This window comes from Plecotus auritus (genome assembly GCF_963455305.1).
Source record: "Plecotus auritus genome assembly, chromosome: X".
Classification (NCBI taxonomy): domain Eukaryota; kingdom Metazoa; phylum Chordata; class Mammalia; order Chiroptera; family Vespertilionidae; genus Plecotus; species Plecotus auritus.
The window spans coordinates 45,465,874-45,486,267 of record NC_137784.1 but is presented as its reverse complement, the minus strand read 5'-3'; the positions used below and the strand labels follow the sequence as shown (position 1 = coordinate 45,486,267).

The window sequence follows — 20,394 nt, the reverse complement described above, 5'->3', positions numbered from 1 at the left end:
AATAATGACAGTTTTAGTTCCTCCTTTCCAATTTGGATGCCTTTAAATTCTTCTTTTTTAAAAATATGTTTTTATTGACTTCAGAAAGGAAGGGAGAAGGAGAGAGAAGCAGCAATGATGAGAGAGAATCATTGATTGGCTGCCTCCTGCACAATGCCTACTGGAGGTCAACCCCACAATCCGGACATGAGCCCTTGACTGGAATCTAAACTGGAAACCTTTAGTCTGCAGGCCGAGGCTCGATCCACTGAGCCAAACCAGCTAGGGCTATTTCTTCTTCTTGTCTGACTGCTTTGGCTAGTACTTCCAGTACTGTGTTGAATAAGAGTGGTGAAAGTGAATATCCGTGTCTTGTTCTTGTTCTTAGAGGAAAAAGTTTTTGTTATTGGCCATTGAGAATGATGTTGGCTATGGGTTTGTCATATATGGCCTTCATTATGTTGAGATATGATCCCTATATTGACACTTTGCTGAGAGTTTTTATCAAAAGTGTGTGTTTGATTTTGTCAAATGCATTTTCTGCATCTAATGATATGATCATGTGATTTTTGTCTATCACTTTGTTTATATGATATATCATGTTTATTGATTTGCAAATATTGTACCAGCCTTGCATCCCCATAATAAATCCCACTTGATCATGAGATATGATCTTTTTAACATATTTATATATATATCTTTTATATATTCTTTTATATACCTTATATATATATATTTATATACATCTTTTATATATTTAAAAGATTTATATATATTTTTTTATCTTTAATAAATCTTGATTCAGATTATTACAATTGTTTCTCCTTTTTCCCCCCATAGCTCCCCTCCACCCAGTTCCCACCCCACCTTCTGCCCTTACCTCCCCCGCACTGTCCTCATTCATAGGTGTATGATTTTTGTCCAGTCTCTTCCTGAACCCCCCCATACCCCTTTCCCCCTGAGAATTATCAGTCCACTCCCATTCTATGCCCCTGATTCTATTATATTCACCAGATTATTCTGTTCCTCAGGTGTTTAATTCACTTGATTTTTAGGTTCGCTTGTTGATAGATATGTATTTGTTGTTCATAATTTTTATCTTTACTTTTTTCTTCTTCCTTTTCTTTAAGAATACCTTTCAGCTTTTCATATAATACTGGTTTGGTGGTGATGAACTCCTTTAGCTATTTCTTATCTGTGAAGCTCTTTATCTGCCCTTCAATTCTGAATGATAGCTTTTCTGGGTAGAGTAATCTTGGTTGTAGGTTCTTGCTATTCATCACTTTGAAAATTTCTTGCCACTCCCATCTGGCCTGCATAGTTTCTGTTGAGAAATCAGCTGACAATCATATGGGTGCTCCCTTGTAGGTAACTAACTGTTTTTCTCTTGCTGCTTTTAATATTCTCTCTTTGTCTTTTGCTCTTGGCATTTTAATTATGATGTGTCTTGGTGTGGTCCTCTTTGGATTCCTTTTGTTTGGGGTTCTGTGCGCTTCCTGGACGTGTAAGTCTATTTCTTTCACCAGGTGTGGGAAGTTTTTGGTCATTATTTCTTCAAATAGGTTTTCAGTATCTTGCTCTCTCTCTTCTTCTGGCACCCCCATAATTCTGATGTTGGTACGCTTGAAGTTGTCCCAGAGGCTTCTTATACTATCTTCAACTTTTTGGATTTTTTTTTCTTTTTGCTTTTTCGGTTGAGTGTTTTTTGCTTCTTTGTATTTCAATTCTTTGACTTGATTCTTGTGTTCCTCTAGTCTGTTTTTGGGTCTCTGTATAATATTTTTTATTTCAGTCAGTGTATGTTTAATTTCTAGTTGGTCCTTTTTCATATCTTTGTTATATTTATCGGCCTTTTCTAGGAAATTCTTGAAAAGCCTTATAACCATGGTTTTGAATTCTATATCCAATCGTTTGTTTTCCTCCATTTCTTTCGTTTGTGATCTGTTTCTTTGTCGCCCCATTTTCACTGCTTTCCTGAGTTGGTAGGGTAGCTTTGTGTGCTAGGTTTCTTACATGGCCCAGTGGGTCGGCCTCCCCAGTTAACCTGAGGTGGACACTCTTGGTGCACCCCTTTGTGGACTGTGTGTACAGCCTTGTTGTAGTTAAGTCTTGATTGTTGTTGGTATCACTGGGAGGAATTGACTTCCAGGCCAGTTGGCTGTAAGGATCAGCTGTGTGGATCAGCTGTGTCTACCTTGGGAGAAGTGTGGTGCTGGAGACAGCCTTATAGGATTAGACTTGCCAAATTGCAAAAGCCTCTGTGCTCAGCTTGGAAGGGGTGGAGTCTCAGGGCGGAGCAGACAGTCTTGGTTTCCCGTCAGCCTTTTCCTTGCGTGTGCGTGCCTCCAGACCTCTGCCTTCCTAGGCTCCCGAGTCTCTGCCCGAGAGTCCAGATTCCCCCCACAAGAGCGTGGGTCCCCAGAGGCTCGCCTGGAGCTGGGGTTCAGTGCAGTCAGAACTGGGTTCAGTGCAGTCAGGAGCTTCCGACTCCTTTCTGCTAGGGAAAGCCTGTGGCAACCCCTGCAGCCTTTGTGCGCTCTGGCGTGCGCACCTCCAGACCTCTGCCTTCCCAGCTCCCGAGCCTCTGCCCAAGAGTCCAGATTACCCCCATAAGAGCGTGGGTCCCCAGGGGCTTGCCTGGAACTGGGGTTCAATGCATTCAGAACTGGGGTTCAGTGCAGTCAGGAGCTTCCGACTCCCTTCTGCTAGGGAAAGCCTGTGGCAACCTCCGCAGTCTTTGTGCACACTGGTGTGCGCGCCTCCAGACCCCTGACTGCCGGGGCTCCCCCGGGTCTCCCCCTGGTCTCCGAGTCTCCAGGTGCCTTTCTCTCTATCTGACAGTCCAGACTCCCCCTCTATGAGCCTGGGTCCACAGGGTTTCGCCCAGAACTGGGGTTCAGTGCAGTCAGAACTGGGGTTCAGTGCACTCGGGGGCTTCCTTCCCCCTCCTGTCAGACAAAGTCAGCCAGGCTCTCAGCCGCCCTTCCTCTCTGCGTGCATAAAGACCCTTTGCCATACCTCCAATTCTCTGTGAGCTTTTCTCTTTTCTTCTAGTTGTAGAATTTCCACTCAGCCAGCTTTCCTGTGGTTCTGGTTGGTGTCCGTTCTGTCTTTTAGTTGTAGTTTTGAAATTGTTGTGCGAGGCAGCAGTTTAGGTGCTTACCTATGTCGCCATCTTGGTTCCTCTCTGAATTTGTTATTTTTAATCTTTATTGTTGACACTATTACAGATGATCCTCCCCCTTCCCCCATTGTCTCTCTCCACTCAGTTTCTGCCCTATCCCAAGCCTTCACTACCTTATTTTCTGTGTCCATAGGTAATGCATATATGCATATAAATTATTTGGTTAATCTCTTCCCACCCCCACTTCCACCTTCTCTTTGAGATTCCTGAACTTGTTTGTTAGTCCTGATACATTTTTAGTGAATTCCTTATAATGTTTTATGTACAAAATCACATCACCTCTAAATAGAATAGTTTCATTCTTCTTTTCCAATATGGATTCATTTTGTTTATTTTTCTTGTCTAGTTGTCTGGCTAAAACCTCAAGCCCAATATTGAATGGAAAGGGCAAGAGCAGACATTCTTGTCCTGTTCCTAATTTTAGAGGGAAAGCATCCAATATTTCACCATTACATACTATGTTAGCTGGGTTTTTTAATGCCATGTATCAGATTGAGGAGTCTTTTTTTTTTATTCCAAATTTGCTGAGTGCTTTTTATCAAGAAAGGGCATTTTATTTTGTCAAAATCTTTTTCTTTATCTATTGAGATAATAATGTCCTTTTACTTTTTATTTTATTGATATTGTAGAACATTAATTGATTTGGTATGTAAACCTTGTATCCTGGTAATAAATCCCAATTAATCATTATATATAATTCTTTTTAGATATTTCTGGATTTTGTTTGCTAGTATTTTATTGAGGATTTTTGTCTCCATATTCATAAGAAATATTGGCCTCTATTTTTCATTTTCTGTGATGTTTTTGTCCGATTTTGGTATCAGGGTAATATTGGCCTTGTATAATGGGTTGGAAAGTTTCCCCTCAACTTCTATTTTTTGGAAGTTTGTAAAGAATTGGTACTGTCCTGGCTAGGTAGCTCAGTTGGTTAGAGTGTCATCCCAATATGCCAAATTTATGGATTTGATGCTTGATATTTGTTCTTACCATAGGAGGCCTCTTCTTATCTGTGTTACCCTCCTGGTTCCCTTCTCTGTGTTTGCTGGCCTACATTTTAGGCTGTATTTTCAATAGATCTACAAATGTCCTTACAATTCTCTTTTACCAACCTCCACTCTTGTTCAGAACACCCTTAGGGTAAACTTCTCCAGGAATAAAAAAGCTCAGGTTGAGAAGCTAGATACGTACACAGTTCCCCTAGGACCTTCAGTGGTCGGCAAACTGCGGCTCGCGAGCCGCGGTTTGCCGCTCTGTTGACTAATGAGTTTGCCGACCACTGCCTTAGGGAAAAACACTTAAAAAACATTTTAATAATGTACTAATGTCTTTAACCTGAAGTGAAAACTTCTGGGTAAGGGTAATGCCTTACAGCAGTGGTCGGCAAACTCATTAGTCAACAGATCGGCAAACCGCGGGCCTAGGTCACTGCAGGCCATACTCCTTGTAGAACTTCCTATAAGACAGATATCCAAACTTTATTAGCATTAGCAGTTTCTTTCACATACAGAAACCACAAAACCCCCTAATGCAGGGGTCCTAAAACTTTTTAAACAGGGGGCCAGTTCACTGTCCCTCAGACCATTGGAGGGCCGGACTATAGTTTAAAAAAAACAACAACTATGAACAAATTCCTATGCGCACTGCGGGCCCGGGATGACTCGGCTGCTAAGCAGGACAGGCTGCGGCACCCGGTGGGCCGGATAAATGTCCTCGGCGGGCCGCATATGGCCCGAGGGCCGTAGTTTGAGGACGCCTGCAATGCTTTTGTATGCCTAACTCCCCCCTCCTTCACTGTGTAGATTTCACTGTTGCATGAAACCACTTCCAGCTCTTCTTACACAGTTCTTCTTGCCATACACTCCAATTATTGAGTATCAACACAGAAGGGCTAGTGGGTATAGAAGAGGCAAACAGAGTTAAAGGGAGAGGAAAGACTTAAGGCTCCTGGGCTGATTTCTACATCCCTCTCAAAGTCTCATCTTGCGCCTATGGTAAGTTCCTCAAACATTCAGGTTGGTTGGTTCTCTGGAATGAAAATAAAATTCACTTATCCCTCCAAGAATTCAGGCCTCACCTTTCATACTTATGGGATGATTTGGAGTAGAAACTCATACTCTGTCTCTTTCTTGTAACTGTTGGCAGCTGGTAATCTTCACAATCTCCAAAAGAGCAGAATGCTTGCTTCATGCAGGATGGGCGATTGAGAAGCGGTATTGCTTTATTCCATAGTGGGTCTGAAAAGAAAGAACCTGGGAAAAATGAAAGGAGCAGAGGTTTTGTGTATAGCAGACCTAGGTAAAATGTCTACCACTGTCACTTACAGTTGGATGCCTTGGAACATCATTTAATCTATTTTATTTATAGGGGTTACTATACACTAATAATCCCTATCATTCATACCTCACAAAATGGTTTGAAGCTCAGATGGATTATCTATAATAATAAAAGCATAATATGCTAATTAGACCAGATGTTCTTCAGGGCGACCTTCTAGATGAAGCTGGGGCTGCGAGGGAAGCCCGGGTCCCAGGTGCTTGCTGGCAGCTGGAGGGAAGCCCAGTTTCGGGTACCTGCTGCTGGCCGGAGGGAAGCCCAGGTCTCGGCAGCCAGGGGAAGGAAGGCCTACTCTTGCAAGAATTTTGTGCATAGGGCCTCTAGTATATATATAATCCATCTGCATCTATGAGATTTTGTGTTTTTTTGCTTAATCCCATCACCTTTTACATCCTGCTCCCCTCTTCACTCTGACAGCTGTGTCTGTTCCATATATCTATGCCTCTGTTTCTATTTTGTTTGTCAGTTTATTTTTTTTGTTGTGTTGGCTGTTGCCATTTTTCAAAATATATTTTTTATTATTGATAGTATTACAGATGTCTCTCATTTCACGCCCCCCTTCCCTCTCCTCCTCCCAACCCCTCCCTACACTCCTAGGTCTTCAGTACACTATTGCCTGTGTCAATGGGCTATGCATATCCTATATAATAAAAGGCTAATATGCAAATCGACCGAACAGCAGAACAACCGGTCGCTATGACATGCATTGACCACCAGGGGACAGACACTCAATGCAGAAGCTGCCCCCTGATGGTCAGTGTGCTCCCACAGAGGGAGAGCCGCTCAGCCAGAAGCCAGGCTTATGGCTAAGGATGGCCGACTGACAGCTTGGGCTCACAGGGAGCGGGCCTAAGCCATCAGTCATACATCCCCCAAGGGCTCCCAGACTGTGAGAGGTCGTAGGCTGGGCTGAGGGAACCCCCGCCCCCGAGTGCAGGAATTTTGTGCACTGGGCCTCTAGTAAGTATATAAGTTCTTTGGTTTCTCTCTTCTTGTCTCCCCAACCTGCATCAGGTTATGTTCCATGCCTCCATGCTTCAGGTGTCATTTTGTTGGCCAATTCATTAGATTCCACAAATAAGTGAGATAATATGATGTTTGTCTTTCTCAGTTTGGCTTATTTCACTTCACATAATATTTTTCAAGTCCATCCATGCTATCCCAAAGGGTAAGAGATCCCTCTTTTTTTACAGCTGCATAGTATTCTATAGTGTAAATGTCCTACAGCTTTTTTATCCATTAATCTACTGATGGGCACTTAGGCTGTTTCCAAACCTTAGCTATTATTTTTTAAAAATATCTTTATTATTGAAAGTATTACCTATGTCCCCCTTTCCCCCCATTGACCCCCTCCAGCCTGCTCCTGCCTCCTGCTCCAGGACTTCACCGCCCTATTGTCTGTGTCTATGGGTTATGCATATATGCATACAAGTTCTTTGGTTTTCCCCCTCCCATGCCTTCTTCTGAGATTCCACACTCTGTTACATGCTTCCATGTCTCTGGATCTAATCCATTCATCATTTTATTTTGTTAATTAGATTCCACATATAGTGAGATCATGTAATACTTGTCTTTGTCTGACTGGCTTATTTTGCTTAGCATAATACTCTCCAGGTCCCTCCATGTTGTCTCAAAGTGTAAGAGATTCTTCTTTTTTACTGCTGCACATTATTCCATGGTATAAATGTACCACAGTAGTTTTATTAATTTGTCTATTGCTGGGCACTTGGGCTGTTTCCAAATATTAGTTATTATAAATAATGCTGCTATGAACATAGGGGGTGCATATATTCTTTCTGATTGGTGTTTCAGGTTTCTTAGGATATATTACCAAAAGTGGTATCACTGGGTCAAATGGAAGTCCCATTTTTAATATTTTGAGGAAACTCCAAACTGTTTTCCATAGTGGCTGCACCAATCTGCATTTCTACCAGCAGTGAACTAGAGTTCCCTTTTCTCCACATCCTTGTCTTCATTTGCTGTCTGTTGATTTTTTGATGGTAGTCATTCTGACAGGTGTGAGGTGATATCTCATTGTGGTTTTAATTTATATTTCTCTGATGATTAGTGATGTTGAGCATTTTTTCATGTCTCTTGACCATTTGTATGTCCTCTTTGGAGAAATGTCTATTTAGATCTTCTTCTTCTTTTTTTAATTCTTTTTTGTTTAAAGTATTACATGAGTCTCCCCCCCCTACCATCGAAATAAGCCAGTCAGAGAAAGATAAATGTCTTCTTATTTTTTAATTGGATTCTTTGCCTTCCTTTTGTTGGGTTGTATGAGTACTTTATCTATTTTGGATATTAACCCCTTATGGGATGTATCATTGGCAATTATATTCTTCCATACAGTGAGTTCCCTTTTCATTTTGATGGTGGTTTCTTTTGCTGTTCAGAAGCATTTTATTTTTATGTAGTTCCATTTGTTTATTTTCTCCTTAGTTTCCTTTGCCCTAGGAGATGTATCAGTAAAAATATTGCTATGTGACATGTCTGAGATTTTACTACCTATGTTCTCCTCTAATATTTTTTCTGGTTTCATGCCTTACATTTAAGTCTTTTATACACCTTGAGTTTATTCTTGTTTATGGTGTAAGTTGGTGGTCTAGTTTCATCTTTTTGCATGAATCTGCCCAGTTTTTCCAGCACCATTTGTTGAAGAGACTGTCTTTATTATATGTCCTTGCCTCTTTTGTCAAATATCAATTGACTGTAATGGTTTGTCAATTTCTGGGGTCTCTGTTCTGATCCATTAGCCTATATGCCTGTTCTTGTGCCAGTACCAGGATGTTTTGGTAATAATGGCTCTGTAGTATAGTTTGATATCTGGTATTGTGATCCCTCTTAGTTTGTTCTTCTTTCTCAAGATTGCTACAGATTTTGGGGGTCTTTTATGGTTCCATGTAAATTTTTGGAGTTCTAGCTCTGTGAAGAATGACATTGGTATTTTAATGGGGATTATGTTAAATCTTTAGATTGCTTTGGGTAATATGGACATTTTAATGATGTTAATTTTACAATCCCTGAATATAATATACTCTTCCATTTGTTTGTATCTTCTGCTTTTTCTTTTTTCAGTGTCCTATAGTTTCCCAAGTATAGGTCTTTTACCTCCTTGATTAAGTTTATTCCTAGGTGTCTTGTGTTTTTTGTTGTTGTTGCAATGGTAAATGGGATTGCTTTTTTAGTTTCTCTTTTTGAGAGTTCATTATTCTATATAATAAAAGAGCTAATATGCAAATGGTCATCATGCCCTCACATAGTTATGCCCTCATGCCATCACACCTTAACTGCTCAGACACTCAACACTGGGGAGAGAGAAATTGGGACCAGCAAGGCACAAATGAGCTAGCAAGAGAGGAATGGGGACCAGCCAGGCACAAATGAGCTCTCAAGAGAGGAATGGGGACCAGCCAGGCTGCGGCCCGGAAGAGGGACAAGCAGCCTACCCCATGGCCCTGGGTGCCAGTGGCTGTGCCTGCGCCCTGGGAGAGGGACAAGCCACCTGCCTCGCGGTCCCGGGCACCTGTGGCTACGGCCCAGGTGAATCCACCCACCCATGGTCCCCTGTGGCTGCAGCCGGCCCGGGCGAAGCGGGCCAGGGTCCTGGGTGCTTGTGGCTGGCCAGAGGGAGGAAAGCCCAGGTGCCAGGTGCCTGCGACCAGCCGGAGGAGGGAATCCTGGGTCCCAGGTGCAGGGCAAGGCAGAGGCGATTAGGGGTGATCAGGCCAGTAGGGGAGCAGTTAGGGGCGATCAGGCAGGCAGGCAGAGGTGGTTAGGGGCAATCAGGCAGGCAGAGGTGGTTAGTGGTGATCAGGCAGGCAGGCAGGGGGGTTAGGGGTGATCAGGGAGGCAGGCAGGTGAGCAGTTAGGAGCCAGCGGTCCCAGATTGCGAGAGGCAGTCAGACATCCCCTGAGGGGTCTTGGATTGGAGAGGGTGCAGGTCAGACTGAGGGACCGCCCCCCCATGCATGAATTTCGTGCACCGGGCCTCTAGTAGGTTTATAAAAATGCCATCAATTTGTGGAGGTTGATTTTGTAGCCTGATACCTTGCCAAATTCATTTATTAAGTCTAAACTCCTGTCTTTAGGGTTTTCTATGTACAATATCATGTCATCTGTGAACAATGACAGTTTTACTTCCTCCTTTCCAATTTGGATGCCTTTTATTTCTTCATGTTGTCTGGTTGCTGTGGCTAGGACTTCCAGTATTATGTTGAATAAGAGTGGGGAAAGCGGACATTCTTTCCTTGCTCCTATTCTTGAGGGAAATGTTTTTAGTTTTTGCCCATTGGGTATGATGTTGGCTGTAGGTTTGTGATATATGACCTTTATTATGTTGAGGTATGGTCCCTCTATTTCCACTTTACTGAGAGTTTTTATCAAAAGAGGGTACTGAATTTCATCGAATGGTTTTTCTGCATCAATTGATATTATCATGTGATTTTTATCTTTCAATTTGTTAATGTGATGTATCACATTTATTGATTTGCAAATACTGTTGCAATGCATCCTGAGCCTTGCATCCCTGGAATAAATCCCACTTGGTCATGGTGAATGATCTTTTATATATATATATATATATATATATATATATATATATATATATATACACACATATATATATATATATATATATATAGTCATATATATTTTCTTTTTCAGAGAGAAAAGGAGAGGGAAAGACAAATAGAAACATAAATGATGAGAGAGAGTCATTTATTGGCTGCCTCCTTCACACCCCCTACTGAGGATCAAGCTCACAACCAGGCATGTGTCCTTGACCGGAATTGAACCTGGGACCCTTTAGTCTCTAGGCTGAGGATCTATCCACTGAGCCAAACATGGTAGGGCTGATCTTTTTAATATATTGCTGGATCTGATTTGCTAATATTTTGAGGATTTTAGCATCTATGTACATCACAGGTATTGGACTGTATTTTTCTTTCTTTGTAGTGTCATTATCTGGTTTTGGAATTATGATAATGCTGGCTTTGCAAAAAGAGATTGTTCCTTCCTCTTGAATTTTTTTGGAATAGTTTGTGTAGGATAGGTGTTAGTTCTTCTTTCAATGTTTGGTAAAATTCACCTCTAAATCCATCTGGTTCAGGACTTGCGTTTGCTAGGAATTTTTAAATTACTACTTCAATTTCATCAGTTGTTATTGGCCTACTCAGGTGTTATGATTCTTCCTGATTGAGTTTTGGAAGATTGTATGTTTCTAGGAATTTGTCCATTTCACCCAGGTTGTCCTGTTTGTTGGCATGTCGTTGTTCATGGTATTTGCTTACAATCCTTTGTATTTCTGTGGTGTACATTGTTATATCACTTCTTGAATTTCTGGTTTTATTTATTTGGGTTCTCTCTCTTTGTTTCTCGATGAGTCTGGCTAGGAGTTTATCAATCTGGTTTATCTTTTTAAAGAACCAGATCTTGGATTTATTGATCTTTTGTATGGTTTTATTTTTTTAGTCTTTATGTCATTTACTTCCACTCCAATATTTATTATTTCCTTCCTTTTACTTCTTTTGGGCTTTTTTTATTTTGCAGTTCTCTTTCTAATTCATTTAGTTGTAGGATTAGATAGTTTAATAGTCCTTTTTCTTGTTTCTTGAGATAGGCCTGCAGTGCTATAAAATTCTCTCTCAGGATTGCTTTCACTATGTCCCATAGGTTTTGGGTGGTTGTGTGTTCATTTTCATTTGCTTGCAGGAAGTTTTTAATTTCTTGCTTGATTTCATTGGTAACCCATTCATTGTTTAATAACATGCTATTTAGCCTCCATGTATTTCAGTGTTCTTGAGGGTTTTTTCTATTGTAGTTTATTTCGAATTGCATGGCATTGTGACAAAAAAAGATGCTTGGTATTATATCATTCTTCTTGAATTTGTATATACTTGTGTTGTGCCCTAACATGTGGTCTATCTTTGAGAATGTTCCATGTGCACTTGAGAAGAATGTATATTTAGTTGCTTTGGGGTGAAATGCTCTATAATATTGGTTAGACCCATCTGTTCTAGTGTATCAATTAAGGCCTCTGTTTCCTTGTTAATTTTTTGTCTGGAAGATCTATCCAGTGATATAGGTTGGGTGTTGAAGTCCCATACTATGACTGTATTGCTGTCAATCTCTCCCTTAAAGTCCATCAAGAGTTTTTTATGTACTTGGATGCATATATGTTTACAAGGGTTATATTTTCTTTTTGAATCATTCCTTTAGTATTATGAAGTGGCATTTTTTGTCTCTTGTTATGCCCTTTGTTTTGAAGTCTATTTTGTCTGATATGAGTATTGTTACTCTAGCTTTTTTATCCTTTCCATTTTCAGGAAATATATTTTCCATCCCTTTACTCTCAATATGTGTGTATCTTTTGTTCTGATGTAGGTCTCTTGTAGACAGCATATAGTTGGATCATCTTTTCTTATCTATTCAGTCACTCTATGTCTTTTGATTGAAGCATTTAATCCATTTACATTTAAGGTTATTATTGATAGATATTTATTTATTGCCATTTTTATTTTCTTTATGGCTACAATCCTCTCTCCTTTTCTTCTTCTTAAAGCAGTCCTTTTAACATTTATTGAATTCTGGTTTGGTGGTAATGTACTCTTTTAAACTTTTTTTTTTTTTGGTCTGAAAGCTTTTTATTTCACTTTCAATTTTAAATAACCTTGCTGGATACAGTAGTCTTAGATTTAGGCCTTTGCTTTTCATTACTTGGAGTACTTCATGCCACTCCCTTCTAGCCTGAAGTGTTCCTCTTGAGAAGCCAGTTGACATTCTAATGGGAACTCCTTTATAGGTAATTTTCTGTCTTTCTCTTGTTGCCTTTAAGATTCTTTGTCTTTAACATTTGCCATTTTAATTATGATGTGTCTAGGTGTGGGTTTCTTTGGGTTCATTCTGATTGAGACTCTCTGTTCCTCCTGAACTTTTGTGACATTTTCCTTTTCCAGGTTGGGGAAGTTTTCTGTCATTATTTCTGTGTTCTTTTTTGTTGTTGTTTGTTCGTTTTTTTAAAATATATTTTTATTGATTATAAAAATCAGAGAGGAAGGAAGAGGGAGACAGAAACATCAATGATGAGAGAGAACCATTGATCGGCTGCCTCCTGCACTCCCCTTACTGAGGACCCAGATCACAACCCAGACATGTGCCCATACCAGAATTGAACCTAGGACCCTTCAGTCCATAGGCTGACACTCTATTCACTGAGCCAAACTGGCTAGGATTCCGTCATTATTTCTTTAAATAGGTTCTCTGTTCCTTGCTCACCCTCATCCCCTTCTGGTATTCCTGTAATGTGGATGTTATTACATTTCATGTTGTCCCAGAGCTCCCTTAAACTATCTTCCTGCTTTTTAATTCTTTTTTCTTTTTGATGTTCTAATTGGGTATTTACTTCTACCTTGTCTTCCAAATCACTGATTTGATCATCTGCTTCATCCAATCTATGTTTAATACCTTCCAGTGTCTACTTGATGTCAGATATATAATTCTTCATATCTGTCTGGTTCTTTTCATGGTCTCTATTTCCCTTTTCATGCTGTTGTAATTTTCATTAGGTTCCTTAAGTATATATATAGCCATTGCTTTGAACTCTATGTCTGATAGGTTGCTTGCATCCATCTCATTTAGTTCTTTTTATGGAGATGCATTCCTTTCTCTCATTTGGGTGTTGCTTCCTTCTTTGTATTTGCTTCTATATGTTAGATAGAACTCCTATGCCTCCCAGTTTTTGTGGAATGGACTTATGTAGAAAGTGTCTTGAGGGGTTCAGTGGTGTAGTCTATTTGATAAACTGAGCTGAAAGTTCTAGAAATGACCCTTGAGCTTTTCTGCTGTAATTTGGATTTGATTGTTGATGTCCAATTTGGGGGAGGGATCTCCCCTCTGACTTGCTGCCAGTGAAGTTCAATCCCCAATTTTCTTGTGCCCACTATTATACAGGTGCTTTGACCCACTATTTCTGGGGCTCACTGGATTTTGCTCTGATGTTGCTGAATCAGGTCCCTTGGTGTGTCTATTCTGGGCTTCCTGCTACCTTCCCTAGTACAGGTAATATGAGTCACTGTCCCTTTCTGGGCCTGGGCAATCTGATTGAGATTTTAAAGGTTGAATCCCCCAGTAGTCCAGTGGCTGGGTTTACCTTAGCCCAGTGCTGGGTCTGCCTTTAGTCTCTCACCTTGATTGTCCCTGTTCTGAGCTGTACTCCCTTCCCCCACGGAACTGGTCCTGCAGATGTCACCTGCAGGCACTTGGGGTCCCGCTGGCTTTTGCCTCGCTAAGCAGTCTAGGATGGTGTCTACAGTGGGGACCCAAACTGTTGTTTCTGCCTAATTAGATCACACAAAGACTCAAAGCCTCCAGCATCTGTGTGCAGACTGATTGGATTCAGTCTGGAGTAGCCTCAGGCAATCATCCACAGGTGGAGTGAGAGGTTTTCCAACAGGATGGGGCAATTGCTTCTGCCTGGAGGCTAATTATTATTCCCAATCTCTTAATGCTGTGGTCGGCAAACTCATTAGTCAACAGAGACAAATATCAACAGTACAATGATTGAAATTTCTTTTGAGAGCCACATTTTTAAAACTTAAACTTCTTCTAATGCCACTTCTTCAAAATAGACTTGCCCAGGCCGTGGTATTTTTGTGGAAGAGCCACACTCAAGGGGCCAAAGAGCCACATGTGGCTCGCGAGCCACAGTTTGCCAACTACTGTTAAATGCATGGGCCTCAGAAACTGATGGGGCAAGGAATTTTCCAATAGTGTGGGTCAACTGAGAAAGATGACCTCCACATCACAAGGGAATGACTCAGCACAGGAAACTGAGGTGCCTACTTCCTGAGCTCTAACCCCAGAGTCCCCAACCCTGGCTTATATTTATACAGCTCCAGTCCATTCTGCCCTCCCTCTGCCAGAACCCAAGTTGAGTGGCTGCACTCAAAATATTGTGTTGGCCTTTTAAGAGGGAGCCTGCATCTCCAGCTGTCTCTCCCTGGCAGACAGCAACCCTGCTGTTTTTTCACAGCCAGATGTTATGTGGGCACTTTTCTCAGTTCTGGTGCTCTCTGCTGGGGGGCTCAGCTTAGGGATTAGACTGCACAGTTCTCACTAGAAGCCTCCCACAGCTAAGATATCTCTCCAGAACCGGCTTGATATCTCTGTGGGAACCAGCCAGCCCTTTCACACCTCCACCCTTCCTGCCAGTCACTGTGTTGTCTCCACTTTCTGTCCTTGGTTATCATAGTTATCTCCAGCTAGTCTACAGTTGACTATTCAGGGTGTTTTTTTGTTTTTGTATTTTAGTTGTAATTCCAGTTTGGTCCTGGGAGCATGTTTATCAAATAGTTTATTATTAATTTTTCTTGTTTTTTTTAGGTAGGCCTGTAGTGCTATGAACTTCCTTATCAGGACTGCTTTTGTAGTGTCCCGGATATTTTACTTGAGCTGTGTTTTGTTTTGTTTTTTAATCCTTAAGGTGGAGCTAAAGGTTAAGAGTTGAGAGAACCCAGGCTAAAGATGAGGGTTAAGAACACAGGACAAGAGAAAAAAATAGCTGGCTGGTTTTTAATGTTGTTTTTTTCAACTGGAATTGCTCTCTGAGAGTCTGAAAAAAATGTTTTTGCTGAATCAATGAGAGCCTGAACTCTTTCATTTCCAAAGATAAGGGACATTTCCTCCCTCCAGCTTCATTTTTGGGTATTCTTAGGTGACTAAGAATCTTTCGGGAGGTGTCAGGGGGTATCGCTCATGACACCCAAGAGCCCCATAGAGAATTCCAACTCAACTGTAATTAAAAAATTGACTTATTCAAGGCCACACAAATAAAGGTTGGTTACCTAGCACTTTGAGTACTCATGGCTATTTTAGATAGCCCATGAGAGGAAACAAGATATGTAAGAGGGTTGAGATGACTTAGGAGGTGACATCCCTATGGACCTCAACTCATAACCAGCACACCTCAATCCACTACATAATACCCCTAGAAATTTTGTTCAGGCTCTGCAGATCCCAAAATAAAATTAATATGGGAAATCATACCTACAAGGGTAGAAACTCCCAGCTCCCAACCCCCATTAATATTCCTGAAGATATACAATAAATAGGAAGCCTTTGCTGGCAAGTACTTACAGAAATGGGAAAATTTAACTAGAAGTGATATCAACTTAAGAGGGCCAAAATGAAACTCTTTTAATGTTTACATTATTTTTTGCATTAAAAATTAGAAAATGTAAGCCCCCCCCAACCTCCCAAAACCCCTCTCCCCGCTGGCCCAGCCCCCAATTGGCACCTCCCGATTGGGGGTGGGGCTGGCCGGCCAACCGCCCATGGCCTCTCCCCCCAGATGGCCCTGCCCCCAATTGCCCCCTCTACTCTGAGAGAGAGTGGGGCCAGCTGGCCAACATCCTGTGTCCCCTGCCTCCCACTGGCCCAGCCTGATCAGCCCCCATCAGGGCGGGCTGGCAAGATCCTACCTGTGCAGGAATTGATGCACTAGGCCTCTAGTGTAGGTATAAAAAAGAAGGAGGTATAAAAAAGAAGGATCTCTAACTCTTTGGTGCAGCATTGGACAGACCTGGAGAGTATTATGCTAAGTGAAATAAGCCAGTCAGGGAAAGACAAGTATCACTTGATCTCTCTCATATGTGGAATCTAATGAACAAAATAAGCTGATGAACAAAATACGTCCAGAGGCATGGAAGCATGGTATAGACTGGTGGATCACAGAAAGAAGGGATGTGGCTGGGGGAAAGATTAACCAAAGAACTTACATGCATATATGCATAACCCATGTACACAGAAAACAGTGTGGTGAAGGCCTGGTGGGGCAGAACCAGGAGGAATAGGGCAATGGGAGAAAATAGGGGATATCTGTAGTACTCTCAACAATAAAGATAAGTAAAAGAAAAAAGAAGGTAATATTATCTGTGTACTTCAGATTTTCACAATTGCTTTGACAGCTCAATTTTTCTGAAAGCTTAATTTTCTTATAAAAGTAGCCTCAGCTTTTTATATTACAAAGATAATGATAGTCTTCTCACTAAAGTCTACTCTTTCTCTCTGAATCTCTGATGCACACACAGACCCCTTAATACCAATTACCACCAGGCCCTGGCCAATGTGGCTCAGTTGAGTGTTCTCCTGTGCACTGAAGGGTTGCCAGTTGGATTCCTTGTCTGGGCACATACCTAGGTTGCATTTCAATTCCTGGTTGGGATATGTGTGAGAGAGAGCCAATTGACATTTCTCTCATTCTATCCCTCTCTCTAAAGTCAATAAAAACATATATTTAAAAAATAACTACCAAAGTACTCACTTCTTAACAACTTAGACATTTCCAACTTCTGGCACAGCTCCTCAGCAAACTCAATATTTTTTGAAGGCCTGTGGTCCACATCTGTATTTCTTTCTTGTGTAGCTTATCCATCACATCATGACTTTTATCCTCTGTTGTTGAAGCAGAAATGTCCAAGAATCCAGAACCTTGGGAAAGGGAAATTACAACAGAGTTGCATGAGCCAAAGGCAAACCTTCCTCTGAAGTACCTTTTACCCACTTAAAGTTCAGTACTGTAGTCAGGGCAGCAAGAGATTTGGATCCCAAAGGTTGATAGTTCATTTCAATAATTTTGCAAATCTATATACCGACACTCAACATCTTCCACAGGCCTAAGAGAACTTATGTTGTAACTATATAAATGATACAGTCCAAAAGAACAGTAGTTGAATTATGTATACATTCATATGTGCACAAGCACATACACACATTTTTGAAAAAAGAAAAACACACATGAGCAGCGAATTTAAGAACTACTTTATCTAGATTTTCATTAAGTAGCAGAATGTTTCCAGATAGATCCTATGTAAAATTTGCAGATTAGTTATAACTATTTCTTATTGTTGATCTTCTATGCAAAACAAAATAATATATAGACTTCAAGGATCACAATTCAGAATAAATATTAATCTCCTAATGACTTGAAGTGTATTAAATTTCATCTGCAGGAGAATTTTCTATCCTTTGGTTCCTTCATGGTCTAATTAACTAAAAAGTCACACACGCAGTTTACAAAGTTGACAGAAAGGAGAACACTTAGATAAGAATAGTTTTGAACATTTTAGCCATTTCCTTCTAAATTACTCCAAGATAAATTAATGAACGATCGTTTAGAAAATTTTAAAATGCTAAATCATTAACTGATAACCAATTACCGTTTTCTATTTTTTTTAAATATATTTTATTGATTTTTTACAGAGAGGAAGGGAGAGGGATAGAGAGTTAGAAACATCGATCAGCTGCCTCCTGCACACCTCCCACTGGGGATGTGCCCGCAACCAAGGTACGTGCCCTTGACTGGAATCGAACCTGGCACCTTTCAGTCCGCAGGCTGATGCTTTATCCACTGAGCCAAACCGGTTTTGGTGCGTTTTCTATTTTGAAATGGTTCAAAACATGTTTGCCATCAAAGATTCAGAGCATTCAATCATGGTCCAGGAGTAAAATATGGCCTAACAAAGTTTTGTGGAGTTTTTCAAAAAATTCTTTATTGTTTAAAATATTAAATAAGTCTCCTTTCAAGCCCATTGACCTCTCTCAGGCTGCTCCTATCTCCAGCACATGCCCTCACCCCCCAACTGTCTGTCTCCACGGGTTAGGCATATATGCATGTTACAAGTCCTTTGGTTGATCTCTTACCCTCCGCCCCCACCCCCGCTCCCGCCTTCCCACTGAGGTTGGATGGTCTGTTTCATGCATCTATGTCTCTGAATCTATTTTTGTTCATCAGCTTGTTTGTCATTACATTCCACAAATGAGCGAGATCATGTGATATTTATCTTTCTTTGACTGGCTTATTTTGCTTAGCATAATGCTCTCCAATTCCATCCATGCTTTTGCAAATGGTAAGAGTTCCTTCTTTTTTTACCACAGCATTGTATTCCATTGTGTAGATCTACCACTTTTTTTAATCCACTCATCTGCTGATAGGCACTTAGGCTGTTTCCAAATCTTAGCTATTGTAAATTGTGTTGCTATGAACATAGGGGTGCATAAATCCTTTCTCTTTGGTGTTTTTGTTTTCTTGGGATATATTCCTAGATGTGGGATTATTGGGTCAAATGGAAGTTCCATTATTATTTTATTTTTTAAAAATATATTTTATTGATTTTTTACAGAGAGGAAGGGAGAGGGATAGAGAGTTAGAAACATCAATGAGAGAGATACAATGATCAGCTGCCTCCTGCACACCTCCTACTGGGGATGTGCCCGCAACCAAGGTACATGCCCTTGACCTGAATTGAACCCTGGACCCTTCAGTCTGCAGGCTGATGCTCTATCCACTGAGCCAAACCGGTCAGGGCGGAAGTTCCATTTTTAATTTTTTGAGGAAACACCATACTGTTTTCCACAGTACCTGCAGCAATCTGCACTCCCACCAGCAGTGCAGGAGGGTTCCCTTTTCTCCACATCCTTTCCAGCACTTGTCGTTTGTTGATTTGTTGATGATAGACATTCTGACAGGTGTGAGATGGTACCTCATTGTTGTTAGGATTTGCATCTCTTGGATGATTAGTGACTTTTTAAATTATTTTAATTTTTTATTGTTTAAAGTATTACATGTAGTGGTACATATATCTCTTTTTTTCCCCCCATTGACCTTCCCCCAGCCTCCCCTAGCACCTGTCGCCCTCAACCCACCCCCTCAGTGTCTTGTGTCCATTGGTTGTGCTTCCATGCATGCATACAAGTCCTTTGGTTGATCTCTTTCACCCCCTCCCCAACACTCCCCTGCTTTCCCGCTGTAAATTGACAGTCTGTTCGGTGCTTTACTGCCTCTATATCTATCTTTTTGTTCATCAGGTTATAATGTTCTTTATTTTCCATAAATGAGTGAGATCATGTGGTATTTTTCTTTCATTGCCTGGCTTATTTCATTTAACATAATGCTCTCCAGATCCATCCATGCTGCTGCAAATGGTAAGCATTCCTTCTTTTTTACAGCAGCATAGTATTCCATTGTGTAGATGTACCATAGTTTTCTAATCCACTCATCTGCTGATGGGCATTTGGGCTGTTTCCAAATCTTAGCTAAGGTGAATTGTGCTGCTATGAACATAAGGGTGCATATATCCTTTCTGATTGGTGTTTCTAGTTTCTTGGGATATATTCCTAGAAGTGGGATTACTGGGTCAAATGGGAGCTCCATTTTTAGTTTTGTGAGGAAACTCCATACTATTCTCCACAGTGGTTGCACCAGTCAGCATTCCCACCAGCAGTGCACGAGGATTTCTTTTTCTCTACATCCTCACCAGCATTTGTCGTTTGTTGATTTGTTGATGATTGCCATTCTGACAGGTGTGAGATGGTACTGCATTGTCGTTTTGATTTGCATTTCTCGGATAATTATGACTTTAAGCATGTTTTCATATGTCTCTTGGCCTTCCTTCTATCTTCTTTCAAAAAGATTCTATTTAGGTCCATTGCCCATTTTTTGATTGGATCATTTATCTTTTATTAAGTTGTATAAGTTCCCTGTAGATATTGGAGATTAAACCTTTATCAGTGATAACATTTGCAAATATGTTCTCCCATACAGTGGGCTTTATTGTTGTTTTGTTGATGGTTTCTTTTGCTGTACAAAAGCTTTTTATTTTGATGTAGTCCCATTTGTTTATTTTCTCTTTAGTTTCCATTGCACTAGGAGTAGTATCGGTGAATAAATTGCTTTGGCATATGTCTGAGATTTCTCTGACTGTGGATTCCTCTAGTATTTTTATGGTTTCCTGTCTTATGTTTAAGTCCTTTATCCATTTTGAGTTTATTTTTGTGTATGGTGTAAGTTGGTGGTCTAGTTTCATTTTTTTGCATGTATCTGTCCAATTTTCCCAACACCA

The 20,394-nt window shown here is 40.7% G+C and overlaps 1 protein-coding gene across 2 annotated transcripts in view; it reads right to left on the bottom strand.

The window, feature by feature from the left end:
• Positions 1 to 20,394, bottom strand: part of ZC3H12B (zinc finger CCCH-type containing 12B) — a gene marked incomplete at its 3' end in the record, with an annotated part of 330,007 nt that overhangs the window by 87,083 nt on the left and 222,530 nt on the right. Inside the window, exons 2-3 of one of the 2 annotated variants that reach the window (XM_080652972.1) lie at positions 16,818 to 16,984; positions 5,238 to 5,412 (exon numbers count right to left, since the gene is read on the bottom strand). The remainder of the gene's footprint in view (positions 1 to 5,237; positions 5,413 to 16,817; positions 16,985 to 20,394) is intronic. The other variant, XM_080652973.1, reaches the window with a different exon arrangement.